This window comes from Chiloscyllium punctatum, chromosome 46 (genome assembly GCF_047496795.1).
Source record: "Chiloscyllium punctatum isolate Juve2018m chromosome 46, sChiPun1.3, whole genome shotgun sequence".
Classification (NCBI taxonomy): domain Eukaryota; kingdom Metazoa; phylum Chordata; class Chondrichthyes; order Orectolobiformes; family Hemiscylliidae; genus Chiloscyllium; species Chiloscyllium punctatum.
Window position 1 is genome coordinate 23180358 of NC_092784.1, and position 13143 is coordinate 23193500.

Sequence of the window (13143 nt, forward strand, 5' to 3'; positions counted from 1 at the left end):
TAAACGTTTTCTTTGCTCTTGCTCGCATTTGAGTCGAATTGACTTAATTTCCACGACATCACGACTGAGACGATTCAATGGCGAACAACAGCTTGAATAGTTGATTGGCAGGAGCAAACGGCAGTCTTAAATCAACTAGTACATGTATGATTTTTGTGAAAGTGGTTGGTTCGAAACCAACCAGAGGTTAAGGTTTTCCAAACTTTTTCTGCTAATGACCATTCGTCTTGACACATTCCCAAGTTCTATGTCAAAGATCTTGGTGGCAGGAAATACGTCACATATCGTGTTACCCCGTCAGCTCTCCAGCGAATCCAAAAACTGAGAGCAATTGACATGGAATTGAAGCAGAACTGGCAAATATATCTTATTACCTGACACACCGAAACATGAATGCTTTCTGGGAGGAAGTTGAGTTATCTGGATCACGAACTGCTCGCACAAATGGCAGCGAGGCCATTCCAAACGGTGCTCAAAAACTCACTGGAGCCTTAGTGCACCACTGTTACTTGGAAAGTAATATAAAACAGAACAGACGAGCAGTGAACCACGAAAAGTGAAGATTACCAATTGCAATCTGTTTTATAATAGATTCACGATGTGCTGGTGCCTCCCACAGAACAAGAGGGCCGATCACCAGCCGCCCTCATGTGGGCAGAAATGCAGGAAATACGAGGAATGGAAGTAAGTTGCACATTGCGATTGCCCTTTTTTTGCCACAACAACAAAAAACGGCGAGTGGATTCAGTGCTGGATCTGGTTTCCCAACAACGGTGAAATAACGATCTGTATTCACTTTCAGAGAAAACGGTGAACCACACAAAACACCTGGAATATGACGCGGATATCTGGGTCCCGCATTATGCTGGGGACCATTCCAGCTGGAGGCTAAGGTGAAAATCACAGCGGCAGGGGAACACAGCGAGAATACTGACACGTTAGTGGCTATGTGCGACTCCACATCACAGCGTGGTTTAGAAGAAATGATTACGTTTTATTCTGTTCAACTTCAAGATCAGCTCATCCCTACCAAGCGTTGCCAGCCTAATTCATTAACACAAGTGGCAACGCTGGGATTCAAACCTCAGCCTTCCTTAGATCTGGGACGTGAAAGGCAGCGTCTCAGCTTGCTCAGTGGCAGTGGCAGACAGGCTAAAACTGGAAAGCGAAGACCGTGTGCCTGACGATAGCCTGCAGCATGCTCACAGTGAGTACGCCTTTTCTGCAGAATAAGCAGCAGAAAGGTATTCCACCACCTGAAAAAACTACGCTTAATCGGGAATCGGAGAAAGCCAGACCACGTAGTGAGGTTATTCGAAATGCGGTGCCATAACGAGCTGCACCTTTCCTTGTCTTTCTCATTAACCATGCGCTTTCCAGCAGAGTTATGAGCAACTGCCAACTGGCTGCCAGCTGATTTGTAAACCTGTGTGGGAATCGAGGAGATGCGACTAACTTGCTGTTAGTAAATTAAACGGTTCTTACTTTGAGATGTACAAAACTCAGTCTCTACACATATTGAGGAAAGGTCAAAGGCGATCTGAGATGTGGAAACGGTGCAAACTGTACGTGATTATTCTTTGTACAATATGCGAAATGGTCTCCCTCAGTGGTCTTATTCATGTCTCTTGTTCATGACTGAATCAGACAGACGGAGATCCACCAGAGTTTCTTTTGACTTGCATTCCTCCCTCTCCCTGGTCACACTTTTCTGCAACTCTGTGATATATAAAAAAAAACAAAATGGCTACAATGGCATTCTGCACCCTGCCCGTAGTTTCCTCAATTTCAGTGGATTGATTTCAGACCCCACGGTAATATTAGTGACTGTATGAGAGTGTGAGTCAAGCAGTTCACCTGAGTCTGTATTCCTCTTTTTATTCCTCTTCGTGACTGAATTAGGTATAAGCATGTCCTGTGCGACGACACTCGAATGTATGATTTGCTCGAAAACATGTTTGAGGATTTTTGGTTTAGGTTTACCCAGGTTGAGTGACACCAGAGAGAATCCAAATTCGGCATTCAGAGCCTACTTCTGGATGCATTTGACAGAGACTGTACATCAGGATTCCAGTGCTGCTGTGACAGGGGCAAATGGGTGTTCTCCTTGACACTGAACTAGGATGCCTTCACATGTAAAGCAAGTGCCTTACTACAGGTACAGAAAGGATCAATGCCCGGTAACTGTGCCCTTACAGTGGACGCCCATCGAGATAGACAAATCGAAGCATATTGTCAACCAGGGAGGAGAGAAATTTACTTGCGAATGTGGTGCTGGAAAAGCACAGCAGGTCAGGCAACATCCGAGCATCAGGAGAAACAGCGTTTCTGGCAGGAGCGCTTCATCATCTCCGTCCTCACTTTATCTGTGCAGAGAAGCTGAACAACGTTTCACGCAACAATAAAGTGGAACTGTAATTCTTTTCACTGCAGCCGCAGATATGGGCGAGCAAATTCAAAGGAGGTTTGTCAATGAGTTCAACAAGCACGAATGCTCCATTCTCAACGATTCAAAACCTTCAGCATGTAACAAGGGAACAAACCAAACTCCTGCCTGGTATGAACCGCGGACGTTTGTAGTGTGACATGAACGGAAAAAGCGACGTCGCAACTGTGCCAACTGACGTTTATCCAGCACCGAAACTGACAGCCGCTCAATGCACGACCTCGCTGTTTTAAGTAGATCGATGTTGTCCGGGGTTATTCGCATGAGCCAAAATGATTGGAGACGGAGTAACAAAAGAGAAGCTGAGTATAAAGATGAAAGTCAGGTGATATTCAATTAAAAAACGCGTGCAGAAAGGCACAGGGAGATGCACATCGAACAAGATGTTTCACTGGTCTCGAGGTCTAAATTCTGTTTTGCTTTCCAATATACTCCAAGATCTGCTGAGATTTTACAGCAATTTCTGTTGTTGGTGCAGAAAGAGAATATGGGACATAATCCTGGACCGATCAACACTCTCTGCTCTGTGGATATTTGACTTCTCTTTTCAACTGGATCACTTCTGTCTCACAGTGAATCCTCACAGTCCTGCCACACCCCTACTCCCGTTACTGACAATAAATAGTTCATTACCTATATCCACATTGGCACACACCAAAATCATTTTCCTTGTGATTTGGGAAACTTCCAGGGAGAGTTCCCTTCGTTTTCCATCAGAACATACTCAATGAGTTAATTTTGATTCAGGACCATCTGACATGGAACCATCACTCTCAGTGCCCCCAACAAGTGGCCTTTCCCATTCAGTATCTCTGAGCACGGTGGGTGTTGTAGGGCTGGAATGGAACATCACGTTTTGAAAGGGTCACTAATAGACTTGTCTCAGGCGCTTCCAGTAAAGTGGAGATAGTTATTACTCAGAAAGCGACGTGTGATCAAAAACAGCGGGACCAACGTGGCAACATAAGTGTCACCCTGTTGTCATAATTGAAGTGAAATGGAGGGCAAGAAACACACCACAGAAACACTCGTAAGTATGCGCACGCGCGTGCACACACACACATACACACACACACACACACACAAACACACACACACAACTTCTCGATTCTTATCCAAGAGGATTTCCATTTTCAACGAAAATAGATTGATTACAGAACTTCATTACAGAGTTCTTTACTTGATTGTTTCCGTTAAGTTTGGATTACCAATTCGATTCCTGATTCGTAACATCCCCATAGACAGCTTTCCTCATCCAATTTGCTATATCCTGCTCACAAACACTGCATTTGATTCCAATACCGTCTGTTATTTGGTACAGTAACCTTGCTGTTTCGGGAGGATTGAGTCTTGTGTCTAACCCAGTGTAGAGTCATCCATAGAAAAACGGTCAGATAACGCAAACATTACATCTACGTCCCTCTGCACATGTAGTTCTCCAAGAGTTGAATCTCTGCAGCAGTTTTCTTTGTGATTGAAGTATTTCTCTGTGACACTTCTCCCTCAATCCAGAAGCATGTGTCCTGCTGCACAATTACTTCACTTTGGATTAAAATAGCTGAGTAGACTTTCCCCCAGTCCGATGACGCAAGGTCCCCTGCTCCAGGTCAATAGAAGCTGCCCAAGGTGAATTTGGAGCTCACATTTCATGCGCCGCTGCACCATCAGTGAAGTACATTGCACTCACCGATTGCATCACAGCAGCCACATCCTCACACTCATCATCATCTCCTCCTCCAATGCATCAATCAATTTCTCTGACTCCACGCCTTTGAAAGTTGGGTAATATGATATCGCACAGCAGTGATAACTCATTGAGTGGGGAAATTGGCGAATTAACCGATGTTAAACCGATGTTAGAGAAGTAAGAAAACAAGGCTAGAGATTTTACAGAAAGAGAAAAACAGGCCTGGAGATGTTGCAGAGAGAGGAAAGCAAGGCTGGAGACGAAACAGGGATGAAAAAGAAAGGCTAGAGATATTACAGAGAGAGCAATGATAGGCTGGAGATGAAAAAAGAGAGAGGTAAGTGAGGCTGGAGATATTATAGAGCAAGGAATGCAATGCTGGAGATGTTACAGAGAGAGGAAAGCACGGCTGGAGATTTTAGAGAAATAAGGAAACAAGGCTGCAGATGTTACAGAGAGAGAAAAGCACGGCTGAAGATATGACACAGAGAGGGCTGGAGAGGTTGCAGAGAGAGGAAACAAGGCTGGAAATATTACAGAGATAGGAATGCGAGGCTGGCGATGTTACAGAGATAAGAAAGCCAGGCTTGAAATATTTGAGAGATAGGAAAGCAAGGCTTGAGATGTTATAGTGATAGAAACGCAATTCTGGAGATGATACAGAGATAGGGATGCAAGGCTGGAAATGTTGCAGAGACAGGAAACCGAATATACAGATGTACCAGCTGGAGGAAATTAAGACGGCAGATGTTATAGTGATAGAAACGCAATGCTAGAGATGCTCCAGAGACAGTGACATAAGTCTGGAGATGCTGCAGAGAAAGGAAATCAAGACTGGAGATGTTACAGGGAAAGGAAAGCAAGGCTGGAGATGTTAGTGAAATAAGAAAACAACGCGGGAGATTCAACAGAGAGAGGAAAGCAGGGCCGGGATGATGCAGCGAGAGGAAACCAAGGCTGGAGATGTTACAGAGCAATGACAGCACGGCTGAGGACGTTGTACAAGGAGGAAAGCAAAACAGGAGGTGTAACACAGAGGGGAAACCAAGGCTGGCGATATTACAGAAATACGAGTGCAAGGCTGGAGATGTTACAGTGACAGGAAAGCGAAACTGGAGATGCTGCAGGGAGAGGAAAGCAAGGATGCAGATGTTACAGAGAAAGGATAGTAGGCTGGAAAGGACACACAGAATGGTAAGTAATGCCGGAGATGCTACAGAGATAGGAAAACAAGGCTGGAGGTGTTAGAGAATTAAGAAAACAAGGCTGTAGATATTACAGAGAGAGGAAAGCAGGGTCGGATAGTTTGCAGAGAGAGGAAAGCAAGGATGGAGATGTAACAGAGAATGGAAAGCAAGGGTGGAGATGTTACAGAGAGTGCAATTAAAGGCTGGAGATGTCACAGAGAGAGGACAGGAAGGCTGGAGATGTTGCAAAGATACAAAAGTAAGACTGGAGATGTTACGGAGAGAGGAAAGCAAGGCTGGAGATATTACAGAGCAAGGAATGCGAGACTGTTGGTGTTACAGCGTTAGGAAAGCCAAGCTGGGGGTTTTAGAGAAATAAGAAGACAAGGCTGCAGATGTTACAGAGAGAGGAAAGCACGGTTGGGGATGTTACACAGATTGCAATGCAAGGCTGGAGATGTTACAAAGATTAGAAAGTAAAACTGGAGATGTTACAGAGAGAGGTAAGCAAGGCTGGAGATATTACAGAGCAAGGAATGCAAGGCTGGAGATGTTATGGAGAGAGGAAAGCACGGCTGTGGATGATGCAGTGAGCGGAATGCAAGGCTGATGATGTAACAGAGATTGTGATGCAAGGCTGGAGATGTTACAACGAAAGGAAAGCAAGGCTGGATATGTTACAGAGAAATGGAGCAAGGCTGGACATCTTACAGAGATGGGAAAGAAAGGCTGGAGATTTTAGAGAAATAAGACAACAGGGCTGGAGATGTTACAGAAGAAGTAAGCACGGCTGGGAATGTTGCAGAGACAGGAAAGCAATGCTGGAAATGTAACCGAGAGGGGAATGAAAGGCTGGAAATATTATAATGTTAGGAACACAATACTGGATATAATCCGGAGAGGGGGAAGCAAGGCTGGAAATGTTTCAGAGGTCGGAATGAGATGATGGCGATGTAACAGAGATGGGAAAGCAAGGCTGGAGATGTCATAGTGTCAGGCACTTAATGCTGGAGGTGGTACAGAGGTAGGGAAGCAAGGCTGGAGATGTTAGAGAAAAGAAAGGAATGCTGGAGCTGTTAGTAAAAAGAAAACAAGGCTGGAGATGTTACAGAGAGAGGAAAGCACGGTTGGGGATGTTGCAGTGTGATGAGAGCAAGGCTGGAGATGTAACCAAGAAGGGAATGCTAGACGGGAGATGTTACTGAGAGAGGAAAGCACGGCTGGCGATGTTGCAAAGGCAGGAAAACAAGGCTGGAGATGTTACAGAGATAGGAAAGCAAGGCTGGAAATATTGTAATGTTAGGAACACAATAGTGGATGTATTCCGGAGACAGGGAAGCAAGGCTGGAAATGTTACCGAGGTCGGAATGCGAGGCTGGCGATGTTACAGAGATGAGAAAGCAAGGCTGGAAATTTTACAGAGATAGGAAAGCAAGGCTGGAGATGTCATAGTGTCAGGAACTTAATGCTGAAGATGTTACAGAGATAGGGAAGCAAGGCTGGAGACGTTACTGAGAAAGAAAAGCTAGGCTGGAGATGTTACAGAGAAAGGAAAGCAAGACTTGGACATGTTATTGTGATAGGAAAGCAATGCTGAATATTTTCCAGAGACAGGAAAGCAAGGCTGGAGATGTTACAGAGATGAGAAACTAAGACTGGAAATTTTACAGAGATAGGAAAGCAAGGCTGGAGATGTCATAGTGAGAGGAACACAATGCTGGAGATGTTCCAGAGATATGGAGCAAGGCTGGAGATGTCATACAGATCGGAAAGCAAGGCTGTATATTTGAGAAAAAAATAACAAAACAAGGCTGGAGTTGTTACAGAGAGAAGGAAGCACGGCTTGGAATGATGCAGAGACAGGAAAGCAAGGTTTCAGATGTAACCAAGAGGGGAATACAAGGCTGGAGATGTAACAGAGACGAGAAAGCGAGGCTGGAGAGGTTACCGAAATAAGAAAACAAGGCCAGAGAACAGAGAGAGGAAAGCCCAGCTGGGAATGTTGCAGACAGAGGAAAGCACGCCTGGAGATGTAACAGAATTAGGAGAACAAGGCTGGAAACGTTAAAGTGACAGGTACGCAATGCTGGATATATTCCAGGGAGAGGGAAGCAATGCTGGAAATTTTACAGAGATTGGAATGCGTGGCTGGTGATGTTACAAGAGATGGGAAAGCAAGGCTTGAAGTTTTAAAGAGGAAAGAGAAGCAACGCTGGACTTGTTACAGATATACGGATGCGAGTCTGGAGATTTTAGAGAAATTAGAAAACAAGGATGAGATGTTACAGAAAGAAGTAAGCACGGCTGGGAATGATGCAGAGGCAGGAAAGCAAGGCTGCAGATGTAACCAAGAGGGGAATGCAAGGCTGGAGTGGCTTCAAAGAGAGGAAAGCAAGGCTGGAGGTGTTTCAGAGACAGGAAAGCAAGGCTGCAGATGTTGCAGAGATAGGAAAGCAAGGAAGGAGCTGTTACAGAGATAGGAATGCAAGGCTGGAGATATAATAGAAAAAGGAAAGCGAGGCTGGAGATGTTACGGAGGTAAGAAAGCAAGACTAAACATGTTATTGTGATAGGAAAGTAATGCTGGATATTTTCTAGAGACAGGAAAGCAAGGCTGGAGATGTTACAGAGATGAGAAACCAAGGCAGGAAATTTTGCAGAGATAGGAAAGCAAGGCTGGAGATGTCATAGTGAGAGGAACACAATGCTGGAAATGTTACAGAGATATGGAGCAAGGCTGGAGATGTTACAGAGATCGGAATGCAAGGCTGAAGATTTTAGAGAAATAATAAATCAAGACTGGAGTTGTTACAGAGAGAAGTAAGTACTGCTGGGAATGATGCAGAGACAGGAAAGCAAGGCTGTAGATGTAACCAAGAGGGGAATGGAAGGCCAGAGATGTTACAGAGTGAGGAAAACCAGGCTGGGGATGTTGCAGAGACAGGAAAGCACGGCTGGAGATGTAACAGAGTTAGGAGAGCAAGGCTGGAAACGTTAAAGTGATAGGAACGTTGAGCGTCGACCAGGGGACTGCCATTAATATATCTGGGCGGTAGCTGAACCCGAAACACTACACGTGTTGTGTCTCCCACAACCCACTCCCCCTCCTCGAACCAAAAAAAAGACTCTGATTTGTTAAGATAAGGATTTTCTATTTCTTTATCAGTGATTGGTTGAAAAGTTACTTTTTATGGCTTATCTATTAATTGGTTTTTAGAAGAAGACAAGAGCAGACAGGTATCAGAAAGTATTTTAACTCAACTTTATACAAAGTAATAAAGTAATTAACTAATCAGAGATGGCTGGGCAGGTGATGTGCTGTAGCTGTATGATGTGGGAGCTGGCTGATCCCATTGTGAATGGCAGTGGCCACATCTGCAGCAAGCGTTGGTTGCTGGAAGAACTCCGGCTCAGAGTTGATTATCTGGAATCTGAGCTTCAAACACTGCGGCACATCCGGGAGGGGGAGAGTTACCTAGACGCTTCGTTTCAGGAGGCAGTCACACCTGGGAGATTAAGATCACATTCAGTTAGTGATCAGGGACATCAGAGCGGGACTGGAAGTGAGGCAGGTAGGGGGAACCTGAGTTCAGGAGCGCAGGAACCTCAGCCCTTGACCTTGTGCAACAAGTATGGGATTCTTGCTCCCTGTACCGATGAGGAAAAGGGCTCTGGACAGGATGAGCCAGCTGACCACGATACAATGGTGCAGAAGGCAATTCAAGAAGGGAGAGCAAAAAGACAAGTAGTTGTTCTCGGGGAGTCTCTCATTAGGGGGCCAGATAGTATCCTTTGCAAGCCGGATCGTGAGTCTCGCATGGTGTGTTGCCCCACCCAGTACTAGGGTGTGGGACATCTCCGACCGGCTTGAAAGGATATTGGAGCGGGAGGGGGAGGATCCAGTTGTTGTGGTCCACGTGGGGACTAACAACATAGGCAAAGCCAGGGTGGAGGACCTGTTCGGGGATTATCAAGCACTAGGAAGGAAATTGAAGGACAGGTCATAATCTCCGGATTACTTCCCGAGCCACGTGCCAATTGGCATAGGGAAAAGAAAATTAGGGAAGTAAACACGTGGCTAAAGGATTGGTGTGGGAAAGAGGGATTCCATTTCATGGGGCATTGGCATCAGTTTTGGAACCGGGGGTATCTGTACCATTGTGATGATCTCCACCTGAACCGACCCCAATGTTCTAGCGGATGATAAATACGGTGATCAGTAGGAATTTAAACTTCTGAGTTGGGGGAAGGGAAAGTGAAAACGACAGGGAGTATGGAGTTAAATGTGAAGATAAGCAGCAGGATAGCATGTGTGCAGGTGGATTTAAACTTGCTGCAGACGAGAACGGCACAAATCATCGTGAATGATTATGATGTGGTAGGCATCACAGAGACGTGGTTGCAGGGGGTTCAGGACTGGCAGTTAAACATCCAAGGATTTGCAACTTATCGAATAGACAGGGAGGTGGGCAGAGGGGGCGGGGTTGCCTTGCTAGTTAAGAATAAAATTAAATCTATGGCGCTGAATGACATCGGTTCGGATGATGTGGAGTCTGTGTGGGTGGAATTGAGGAATCACAAAGACAAAAAAACATAATGGGAGTTATGTACAGACCTCCTAACAGTGGTCAGGACCAGGGGCACAACATATACCGGGAAATAGAGAAGGCATGTCAGAAAGGTAAGGTCACAGTGATCATGGGGGACTTCAATATGCAGGTGGACTTGGTAAATAATGTTGCCAGTGGATCCAAAGAAAGGGGATTAATGGAATGCTTACAGGATGGCTTTTTGGAACAGCTTGTCATGGATCCCACAAGGGAGCAGGCTTATCTGGACCTAGTGTTATGTAATGAACCAGACTTCATAGAAGATCTACAAGTAAGGGAACACTTAGGAAGCAGCGATCATAATATGGTAAAGTTCAGGCTGCAGTTTGAAAGAGAGTAGGCAAAATCGGATATAATGGTGTTACAGTTAAATAAAGGTAATTATGAGGCATGAGAGAGGAACTGACGAAAATTGACTGGAAGCAGAGCCTAGTGGGGAAGACAGGAGAGCAAAAATGACAGGGGTTTGTGGGTATAATTGAGGACACGGTACAGAGGTTCATCCCCAAGAAAAGAAAGATTTTCCGGGGAGGGATTAGACAGCCATGGCTGACAAAGGAAGTCAAGAAATGTATCAAAAAAAAGAGAGATCCTATAAAGTGGCCAAGACCACTGGGAAATCAGAAGATTGTGAAGTCGACAAAACCAAACAGAGGATAACAAAGAGAGAAATAAGGAAGGAGAGGATCAAATATGAAGGTAGGCTAGCCAGTAATATTAGAAATGATAGTAAAAGTTTCTTTCAATACATAAGAAACAAACGACAGGCAAAAGTAGACATTGGGCCACTTCAAACTGATGCTGGAAGGCTAGTGATGGGAGATAAGGAAATAGCTGGAGAAATTAATAAGTACTTTGCATCAGTCTTCACAGTGGAAGACATGACTAATATCCCAACAATTAAAGTGAGTCGGGGGCTGACTTGAGTATGGTTGACATTACAGAAGAGGAAGTGCTAGAAAATCGAAAAGGTCTTAAAATTGATAAATCTCCTGGCCCCTATTGGCTGCATCCGAGAGTTCTGAGCCGGTGGCTGAGATCTTTCAAAAGTAACTGGAGTCAGGGAAAGTACCGAATGATTGGAAGAAAACTGTTTTAACCCCCTTGTTCAAGAAAGGATCAAGCCTAAAGATGAAAATTATAGGCCAATTAGCTTAACTTCGGTTGTTGGTAAAATTCTAGAATCCATCGTTAAGGATGAGGTTTCTAAATTCTTGGAATAGCAGGGTAGGATTAGAACAACTCAACATGGATTTAGTAATCATGATTCGGAGATGCCGGTGTTGGACTGGGGTGTACAAAGTTAAAAATCACACAACACCAGGTTATAGTCCAACCTGTTGGACTATGACCTGGTGTTGTGTGATTTTTAACTTTGGATTTAGTGAGGGGAGGTCGTGCCTGACAAACCTGTAAGAATTCTTTGAAGAGGTGACAAGTAGGTTAGACCAGGGAAACCCAGTGGATGTGGTCTATCTAGACTTCCAAAAGTCCTTTGTGAATGTGCCACACGGGAGGCTGTTGAATAAGGTGAGGGCCCATGGTGTTCGAGAGAAGCTACTGGCATGGATTGAGGATTGGCTGTCTGACAGAAGGCAGAGGGTTGGGATAAAAGGTTCCTTTTTGGAATGGCAGTCGGTGACAACTGGTGTCCCGCAGGGTCCAGTTTTGGGATCGCAGCTGTTCACTTTATATATTAATGATCTGGATGAAGGGACTGGGGGCATTCCAGCGAGGTTTGCCGATGGTACGAAGTTAAGTGGACAGTCAGGTAGTACTGAAGAAGTGGGGAGGCAGAAGGATTCCGACAGTTTGGGAGAGTGGTCCAGGAAATGGCTGACGAAATTCAATGTGAGCAAATGCGAGATCTTGCACTTTGGAAAAAAAGAATACAAGCATGGATTACTTTCTAAACGGTGGGAAAATTCACAAAGCCAAATTACAAAGGCATCTGGGAGTGCTAGTTGAGGATTCTCGAAAGGTAAGCATGAAGGTTGAGTCCGTGATTAAGAAAGCGAATGCGATGTTGTCATTTATCTCAAGAGGGTTGGAACATAAAAGCAGCGATGTACTACTGAGACTTAATAAAGCTCTGGTTAGGCCCCATTTGGAGTACTGTGTCCAGTTTCGGGCCCCACACCTCAGGAATGCCATACTGGCACTGGAGCGTGTCCAGCGAAGATTCACAACGATGATCCCTGGAATGCTCGGTCTAACATATGAGGAACAGCTAAGGATCCTGGGATTGTATTTATTGGAGTTTAGAAGGTTAAAGGAAGATCGAATAGAAACTTACAAGACAATACATGGTTTGGAAAGTGTGGACACTAGGAAGTTCTTTCCGTTGTGCGAGGAGAATAGAACCTGTGAGCACAGTCTTAAAATTAGAGGGGGACAATTCAGAACAGAAATGCGGAGACATTTCTTCAGCCAGAGAGTGGTGGGCCTGTGAAATTTATTGCTGCGGAGTGCAGTGGAGGCAGGGACGCTAAATGTCTTCAAGGCAGAGATTGATAAATTCTTGATGTCACAAGGAATTAAGGTTTACAGGGAAAATGCGGGTAAGTGGTGTTGAAGTGCCCATCAGCCATGATTAAATGGCGGAGTAGACTCGAGGTGCCGAATGGCCGTTCTTCCACTCCTATGTCTTATGGTCTTATGCAATGCAATGCTGGATATAATTCCAGAGACAGGGAAACAAGGCTGGAAATTTTACAGAGATCGGAATGCGAGACTGGTGATGTTACAGAGATGTAAAAGCAAGTCTTGAAATTTTAAAGTGGTAGGGAATCAAGGTTGGACTTGCTACAGAGATAGGGATGCAAGGCTAGAGATGTTACAGAGCAAGGACAGCAAGTCTGGAGATTTTCGTGAAATAAGAAAACAAGGCTGAAGATATTACAGAAAGAGGAATGCACGGCTGGGAATGTTGCAGAAAGGGGACACCAAGGCTGGGGATGTTACATAGATCGCTATGCACGGCTGGAGGTGTTACAGAGACAGGAAAGCGAGGCTGGAGATGTTACAGCGAGAGTTAAGCAAGGCTGGAGATGTTGCAGGGAGAGGAAGGCAAGGCTGGACATGGTACAGAGAATAGAAAGCAAGGCCGCGGATCTTACAGAGACAGGAAAGCTGGATATCTCACAGAGATAAGAAAACAAGGCTGAAGATCTTACAGAGAGAGGTACGCAAGGCTGGGAATGTTTCACAGAG